Source organism: Cupressus sempervirens, chromosome 8, assembly GCF_028749045.1.
Source record: "Cupressus sempervirens isolate cs-2001-9-10 chromosome 8, ASM2874904v1, whole genome shotgun sequence".
NCBI classification, from domain to species: domain Eukaryota; kingdom Viridiplantae; phylum Streptophyta; class Pinopsida; order Cupressales; family Cupressaceae; genus Cupressus; species Cupressus sempervirens.
Window position 1 is genome coordinate 575,165,837 of NC_143125.1, and position 9,499 is coordinate 575,175,335.

At 34.9% G+C, this 9,499-nt stretch overlaps 1 pseudogene; it reads left to right on the forward strand.

Moving 5' to 3' along the window:
- The first annotated feature begins 8,022 nt into the window (after positions 1–8,022).
- On the forward strand, positions 8,023–9,167 carry LOC149543712 (C4-beta,C20-epoxidase pseudogene; annotated as a pseudogene).
- Positions 9,168–9,499: the final 332 nt, after the last annotated feature.

Sequence of the window (9,499 nt, forward strand, 5' to 3'; positions counted from 1 at the left end):
TATGGTTGTTTCAATTTCTAGATTTGGTGGACTAGGTGGATGTTATTTTATTTTTTGTTAGTAGAAGCTTTCTCTTGTCGTTGGGCCTTTCTAGTATGTGGCTGATTTTTTATTTGGCCCTATTGCAATTAGTTTAATTTAAGTATTAGTTTTTATCTTGCTTGTTATTGTTTGTTTAAGTTTAGGTTATGTCTGGTAGTTGTCACTTCTTGTCACATTATTTCTAATATCTATGGAGTTGATGTTTTTGAAGTATTAGATAGCAGTGAAAGGGATGGGGGGTGACCCCAAAGTAGAGAAAGGATGAAAAGTCAGTAGGAGATTACCTCTGTGTCATCTAAATGATACCATCTTGAAACTTCAAAAAAAAATTATCCAAAGCCGAATTAACAATACCGTTAGTCCTAAAACTACCAAAAAGAAAAAAACTAAAAAACATTCTAGTAGCACAGAAACAACTTGTTGCTATTAGTCCCACATATTGACATAAACATATAATGTAAAACCATGTAGGGCATCTAGTTCATATTAAATAACACCATAATAAGAAAAATGAAAAAACCAAACCCAGGGCTAGCTACCCTCCTTTCTAGTATCCTAATTCTTCTTCTCCTTAGGCTTATTCTTGTTCATGTCCCTCCCTCCACTTTGATAGGTTTGTGTAGGAGCATCTTCAACCAGTCCTCTAGGAGAAAACCATAAATAAATTTTTTAGTATAACCATTATGATTTTCTGTTAGATCCCTTATTGATGGCTACATTCTATCTAGTCTAGACTTGTTGTGGCTCTAGTCATGGCTATACTTTGCTTTTTTCCCCAACCTTTAGGAGTATCTTTCCTAGGGGAGGTGATGTCTTCCCACCCCTTCCCTCTCTAGCTGAGGTAGCTTTGAGGTGTCAAAAATGTGAGAGAGGCTAGGGGGACTAGGAACAAGCTTTGTTTTTTAGGGAAACCTCTTCCTTTTGGCTAGTTTAATATCTCTCTTGGTAGATTCAAAGTTGGAATCATGGTTAGGGTGGGACATCAATTTTTATAATTGAAGGCATTTGCTAGTTCTTAAAGAGTTTTGATTACTCTTCCTTATGTCTATATCTGAATTAATGAGGCTAATTTTAACCTCAAGGGTAGGGGTTTTCTTGGTTCATATTAAATAACACCATAACAAGAAAAATGAAAAAAACCAAACCCAGGGCTAGCTACCCTCCTTTCCAATATCCTGATTCTTCTTCTCCTTAGGCTTATTCTTGTTCATGTCCCTCCCTCCACTTTGATAGGTTTGTGTAGGAGCATCTTCAACCAGTCCTCCAAGAGAAAACCATAAATAATTTTTTTGGTAGAACCATTATGATTTTCTGTTAGATCCCTCATTGATGGCTACATTCTATCTAGTCTAGACTTGTTGTGGCTCTAGTCATGGCTATACTTTTCTTTTTTCCCCAAACTTTAGGAGTATCTTTCCTAGGGGAGGTGATGTCTTCCCACCCCTCCCCTCTCTAGCTGAGGTAGCTTTGAGGTGTCAAAAATGTGAGAGAGGCTAGGGGGACTAGGAACAAGCTTTGTTTTTTAGGGAAACCTCTTCCTTTTGGCTAGTTTAATATCACTCTTGGTAGATTCAAAGTTGGAATCATGGTTAGGGTGGGACATCAATTTTTCTAACTGAAGGCATTTGCTAGTTCTTCAAGAATTTTGATTACTCTTCCTTGTGTCTATATCTGAATAAATGAGGCTAATTTTAACCTCAAGAGTAGGGGTTTTCTTGGGTTTTTTGTGGTTGGGGCCAAGGCCAGGGTTCGAGGAGATTTGGGTAGTTAAAGAAGCCAATAGGTGGACCGGGAGTGGTGGGTTTTGGGCAATATGGTAGATATACAGTTTGTTCATGAACCCCTAGTAGATTAGATAAAAGGTTTTACCCTCCTCTTTTTTTGTCCTAGCCTTATAGATACAATCTTTCATAGAATGAAACAAAATAGAGTAACTAAAACTAATCCTCAAGGTTAATTTATCTCATAATAGTATATCAAATGACATCCTAGGGTTTAGGAAGGTCTTCCCTTAAAAACCCACCACACATTTGCACTAGTTCTTCCTTAAACTTGATTTTTTTTGCAAACTAGCTTCCTCATTTACTTTGTCCTACTTGCGCTTGTTCTCTCCTTCCTAAAAGAACCTTCCAACCTTTGTAATGACTTCATCCATGATTTTGAAACCCATCCCATTTATTGTCACTTTCTTGTAATTCCATGAGTCAAAGAACAACATGGAGATGTTTTCATCATGTTTCATCATCCCTTCCATAAATAGTAATAAGCCACCCTCTTATAGATAAGCTATCATAGCTTCACTCTTAACAATGCAAGCCTCCACTCCTATAGGTTCAATACCATCACTAGTGCCCATTTTGTCACCCAATTTGACTACCAATTGCTCATAATTTTCTAACATAGGCTTGTTGCAAGTTTTGTAGTTATTGTCAATTAATAAAATTGTACCTAAGATTAAAAGGAGAAGGAAGTGAAAAAGCATTATAAGTCTACGAGGTTTTTAGAAAATAGAAAAACCTCCCTCTACAACACATGTTAATAGCCCATTTCCATCTGTAAATGGCCTTTGCTAGCTGTAGTTGGAGTTTGATTTTAATAAAATGCTCATTTATCATCTTTTGTTAGTTTATTACATCTTAGGAAATCCACCCTCTTCATCCTTTTTCGGCAATACTTAAAGCTCATGACAATCAAATCATTAAAGAGAATCCTCATACAATCTTGCCACACCATCCCTTTATGAACTTGATGTTATGAGTTTGGGCCCTTCCCACATTACTTAATCAATACTAGATTCAATGACATAATTTAGAGCATAAAAATGATTTAAAAATTGAGCATAACCTCATACAATCTTGCCAAACCATCCCCTTATGGACTCGATGTTATGAATTTGGGCCCTTCCCACTTTACTTAATCAATACTAGATCAATGAAATAATTTAGAGCATATTAAAAATTGAGCATAACCTATTGTAATCCCTTCATTGTCAAAAATGGGAAGGAAAAAATTAGATGCATGATATGGATTGTAAAACTCATGTTCTTTAATGGCTACATCCATGATTTATTTTGAGTTAATACATAGGCTCATTAATCTTCATATTCACTATTTATATTCATCATCAATATCGATATAACATAATTTTGTACATTTAACTTTCAATAGTTTCAATGATGTATAACATGATCTAAATGAAATAAAGATTCATAAATAAAACTATAAGTCTCCATAGAAAATAGAAATTACTCAAATGCAATGCAATTCCACTATAATCATAATTAATTCAACACTTAAAATTTCTACAGAGCTCAATCAACATTCTAAATGATTAACTTTCATAAAAATCAAGTCTAGATAGATATATTTAAGTAATCATGAAAGAAGAATTCTCTATTCCATGTAAAAAGAAGTACAAGTTTCTATATGATTGAGCCCATGGAATAAAATATTTCCTGCTTTTATAGAAAAATCTCTACTAGAAAATGTTATCCATATCTCCTCTCTTGCTCCAAAACTATTCCTAGAGATTCACAATGATAGTTTAAACCATACAAATGATCATTTAGAGCTGCGAAATTTAGACAGTACCATATTGACTAGAAACATGTACAAAGACTAAATAACAAACTTTATAAATTTATAGCTATTAAGTGAAAAAATGATCATGTTTCTCTCCAACTCTACAATTTTCATATATGAAATGATGGGACTTCTCAGGAGATCTACTTTATCTTAGTACATTGTGTGTGTGTGTGTGGGTACACATGCAAGTTCTAATCTACCATGATCTGCTAAAACATCAAAAGATGTCCATCATAAAAGAAGATAAAGTTATCGAAATATTATCACTACTAAAAAAATTATACATATGTAAGTGATAAAAATTTGGAAGTTGTCTAGAGAAGCAATAGGACAAAATGATCAAGCTAGAGTCTCATTTGATGACCTTGGCTAATTTTGGGGTCAATATCAAGTTTGTTGCTATAACTACCGTCCAACTCATGCAACAAGAGAAGGATAAGTGGGAATATAAAGAGGATGATTATGTGGGAAGTTATACCAATTCTTGGTTGATGACTTGATGGATGTGTTATTGTCTAAGCCCAACCAAGAGGACAAAAAAATTTGAGGTTTTTTCCTCTTTCTATGTCTTTAATTTTACTGTTGTCATGTGATTATGCTTTCAACTCGCATGTCCTACATGGATGGATTTGGAAAAATTTCATTATGGTTTTAATGGTTGTTATAATTACAAACCTCCCTCATACTATGTTTAGTTTAGTTGTTAGTTTACACTCGATGGTTTTCCTTTTTGCTACATGCAAGACCTATTTTGATAGTAAGTTGTTGGTTCAGTTCTATGTTTTGTATATTAATTGTAAGTGTATAGTTTGTTGACGATGAGTCTGTGAGCTGTGTATATGTTGATAGTGACTGTTTTGCTAGGTCTATATTCTTTCGCCACCCACCCAAATTTTGACTTCTTTTAATATCAAGAACATTCGGAAATTCTCCCTTCCTCATGATGTAAATGGGTGGAAGACCCATTTAAATCATGCAGTAATAGATATAAATTTTTATCTACCTTTAAATATCAATCATCTACGCTCCTCATTCAATTTTGTCTTTGATAAAGTGTGAAATTCCCTTTGAATTTGATATCAAATTTTTGATTAAAAAAATCTCTGGAGAGAAAAGAAATGATCAAGACAAATAGCTATATATAATACATATAAAAATACAAATAAAATAATATCTATAATAGACAAATACAATTAATACTCAGTATATAATAATAAAGAAATACTTATCTTATTATTTAAGAGAAAATTCAAGTCAACATCCTTCTTCATAAGATAGTGATTTCTAGCAATAATTATTAGTACTATATCATTGTCACTAGTTTGCATTTTAATAGATTGCACTTTAATCATGTTGTCTCCATGTCAAGGATACTCATTGTTGGGTATTAAAATATTGACATACACAAGCAATTGGAATATATAAAATATAGGGACCCTTCCTCGTGGATGTGATCTTTATTTTAAGAGATTGGTTTGACCAAGATGTTCTTAGACTATTATTCATGTTTTATGAGACTTTGGTTAATGGGTTAGACCAAGAAGGGGCTTCCCTCTTCTTTTATTACTAGTCATTGTACGGTGAGTCTTGTAGTCTGAAATAATATGTTGATGCCTCTCTGTGCCTCTGTAGCATTTGTTGCATGAGAATGGAAGCCAAATGTCTGAGCGAACTTGCTTGACCTATGAACAGTGTACACACTGATGTTACTCTGTATTTGTAGTGATCACAACACTCTTTAATTAATACTACCTTCCCTAGTGGACATTCAATGCCAACACCAAACCATGGTAATTGGGACTCCTCCTATGGATGATGCTCAAATTACATAAAACAACCCCCACTTGTATTACATTACCACTTCAATTTACCCTTCTGTCCTCCACTCGAACTCAACGCCTCCCTTAAATAATGCACACGTCTTTTGTGAATAAGATGGCAAACTAAAAAAAATATGTGACCTCGCAAATATCTTGATGGTCGGTTTCCAATCTTCATGAAAGACAGTTCCCATATGAAAAATTATCAACCCTATTCAAAATGGAATAGATCTTATGGTTCAAAATTGGCATCCATGTCGTGCCTGCAATCTTTCTGCTACCATGACATGAACTCACCTGATTCAACATTAGTGCAAACATAGTTCTTAGCCAGTAATTTCGCTGCGGTGCAAGTAGTGAAGACAAGGAAACACTCCAACGCTATAGTGTGAATGTCATAAGATCTTCATACGAGTTTGGAAAATATTGACACAATGATTCGTTGTACATCCTACTTGCCAGGATCAATGTGTCTTTTGTTTACAATAACCACTGATCTGACTACCACCTTTTCTATGTAGATCAAATCTGATCTTTTGAGGACTCACATTGCATCAGATTCCCTGTAGATCATCGCCTCCCGATCCATCTCCAAGAAGCGCAGTGAACTAAGTCAACATCTAAATCACTATTTTCATTTCCAAATAGGGGCTCGTGAGCAGACCTCGCCCCAAGAAATATAGATCTTACCGTGACTCGATCTAATTCCACATGTAGTACAAGAGTTTCCTGAACTCAGTTACTCTACGTGAAGGGTGATAATCCTTTAAATGTTATCTGTTTCAGGATTGTAACTTTTCTCTGATACCATTTAAAATTTTAATAAATTTGTCATTAATTATTAATACAACTTGTAGTTTTATATGTGTTTCAAGTTAACTTACTCTTTTATATATGTGTTATTAAGAGGAGTATTTCCATAGAGACTTATCTCTTTTAAATTTTATTAGTTATCAATATCATTTGCATATCAATTATGATTAAGAATGTGATTACACACACACACACAAATACATATATACACATATATGTATATATACATGTATATATCTAATATATTTATAAGTACATAAACTACACTAATATTAATAGACCATGTAAATCCTAGTATAGAGTCACAAACTAGTAAAAATAGTCATCTAGTTTCATTGTGTCCAATAGATCATACACTTAATGTCATAGTTGAATAGAGAATCATAGGGTTGTCGAAATTGTAGAATTCAACTTCATGTAAAAAGTGACAATTCTAACATATTAAAACCACTAATGACACACAATCTAGTTATAAAATTACACTGTATCGAAACCTATTAATATGATCATGTAATTATCACATATGACCACATATTATCCTCCACAATAAAAGATAGATTGATCTAACATATTTATAAGTGAACATAAGCAGAATGAAACAACTAGTCCATTGTAGGTGTGGAGATCATAATTAGTGAATAATATAAGAAAACATAACCACATACCACATCAAGTACTAATATATGATGGATAATCCAACCCATAAGAGATTAGGAACACATAACAATGTATTTGGGATGTCCTAACAACATTACCTTGGATGTCATTGTAAGACATGTTAATTTTGTAGTCTGCATTCTTATTATTATAATTAATTAGTGGCATAGATAAGAAAGATACAGAAGCTCAATAAATTTTGAAATATTGTTATCCATAAGATATAGTCCATTTATATCATGGTCAATGCCCACTAGATAGTCCAAATATTACCTAACTCTATCAAGACAATGATAATAATACTACTAGAAACTATAGATACCATTTGCACAACGGTACAATAGAATATTGTTGTAACCCTAAGAAACATTAACATAATACATACTCCATTCCATATAAAATTAGTAATCGTCTTATAATAAGAAAGCATATTAACTCTTCTATAAACAAAGAATGATATCGATCACTGTAAAGCATATTTCCGATTGCATAAAGTACACCCTCGGCGTATAATATCCTCATGACACGATAATATAGCATATATCTAAATCAGATAGAGATAAAATATAAGATACGTTAATGAACCAGAAGATTAAAAAATAATAACGGAACTTAAAATTGAATCAAATTTCTGAAACCAGTAATGGACGAAGAGCACGGCAAAGACTAGGGCAAACCATGAGAACGTGTGGAAATTACAATGCATCATTGCGGGCACGCCTAGACTCTCGATCCATCCGATGCATTATTGCTTCTCAAACTCCGTCGCAGCAACGAAAATACAAGGAAAACTGGTTATACAGTCGTCACTATCAATGAGGCTTTAACTCTTATGAGCACTACTTGACAATGTTTTATGCGACGCATACGAACATTCCTACTTTGAATCCATCATTTCTTCGATATAAAAGTCCACTCCATCTGGAATTCGTCCGTTTACTGAAGAAAGGATTTCAATTATGGAGGTGGGAATCATTTTCTACGTAATGTCCAAGCTAGACCAAAATAGGACTCCTCTTGAAAACCTTTTTTGATGCAAGGAAGTTGATTGTGAAGAGATAATACACTGCCCATTGTTCTCCTCTGCTATTGCGGCAACAACAAAATGCCTTTGGCTGTTGAATCCATTGTTTCCGAAGTGGTTCTCCCTATAGTGGACATTTCAAAATTTCCACTAAACTTAGATGCCAAAGAACCGAACCATATACAATATCACCTGGAGCTCGTTAAACTCAGAGAGGCCTGCGAAGAATGGGGGTTTTTCCAAATTGTCAATCATGGAATTCCAGTAGATCTTCTGCAGAAGGCTGAGAATGGTAGCCGAAGTTTATTGTCCATGCCTACGGAGGTCAAAGACAAAGCCTCCTGTGGTAAGCCATTCGATACTTACTACCGGAATCAAAATACAAAGTATCAGTCCTTTAACATTCGAGACTGTACCAGTCCAGGTGCATTTGAGCAAATGTATGCAAAGCTTTGCGACGAAGAGAACCCCAATTTGTGGTATGTCATTCATGTTTCACTTTCCTCCTATTGCTTCTTCATTCGGCTATAGCTAATTGCTTGTATTCCTGCAGTGAGGCGATGGCAGAGTACGCTTCGTGTGCCTCAGATCTTGCACAAAAAGTCATCAAGGTGATTCTGGCAAGCCTGGGATTGGATGTACTGGTTTTCCACAAGAACTACTACGAAAACTGCCTAAAAGTATTGCGTATAAACGGTTATTCATTGGAAAACATGTCTCCTGGGGATGAGGTGCTCCTCCCGCATACAGATTCGGCTTGTCTCACAATTCTTTACCAGGATGATGTTGGTGGGCTTCAGATTCAGTCTCGGGAGGGAGAGTGGTTTAACATCAAACCGCTCCCTCATTCATTTGTCATCAATCTGGGTGACTCACTTAAGGTACTAAGTTTTCTCATGAGCGCCTACAATTTTAATTCTATCTTGTAAAGTTAGGATCTGATGAGATTTTGCATTGAGTGGTGGATATGTTTGCAGGCGTGGACAAATGGGCGATACCGCAGCGCAGAGCATCGCGTTGTATGTAAGGGTTGTAAAGACCGAATGTCCATTGCTTTTTTCGCTTTGTTTCCGGAGGAGACGGAAATCTGGGCGCCTGAAGAGCTTGTAGACGATAACAATCCAAGGCGTTACAAGCCTTTTGTGTACTCACGTTTCATGCTTGAGAAGATGAGTAATAGAGAATGTAAAGACAAATCAGCGTTCGAACGATTTGCGGCTGTATAAAGAGTTTTGCCTTTGAGCAGTGTTGCGGCACTGCAAATGCATTCATGTTGCTTATTGTGTGATGGTGTTTAGCAGCCAAGTTTAAAGGTTGTTCTATTTAAATAAAGGAATTTTCCAGTGACTATGTAACAAGGAAGCCAAATATAATTTTCAATACTTAATTTATATTATTAAGACATCTCTATTTTCATCAAGACGCTTCCATAATGAGATGCAACAGATGCTTGAAGTAGAATCATCATTATAAGTATTATTATTAGTGTTTTAAGCTGGTGCACAATTTCATGTTCGTGTTTAGTGACAATAGTCTAGCATACATTTGGATTCATGTC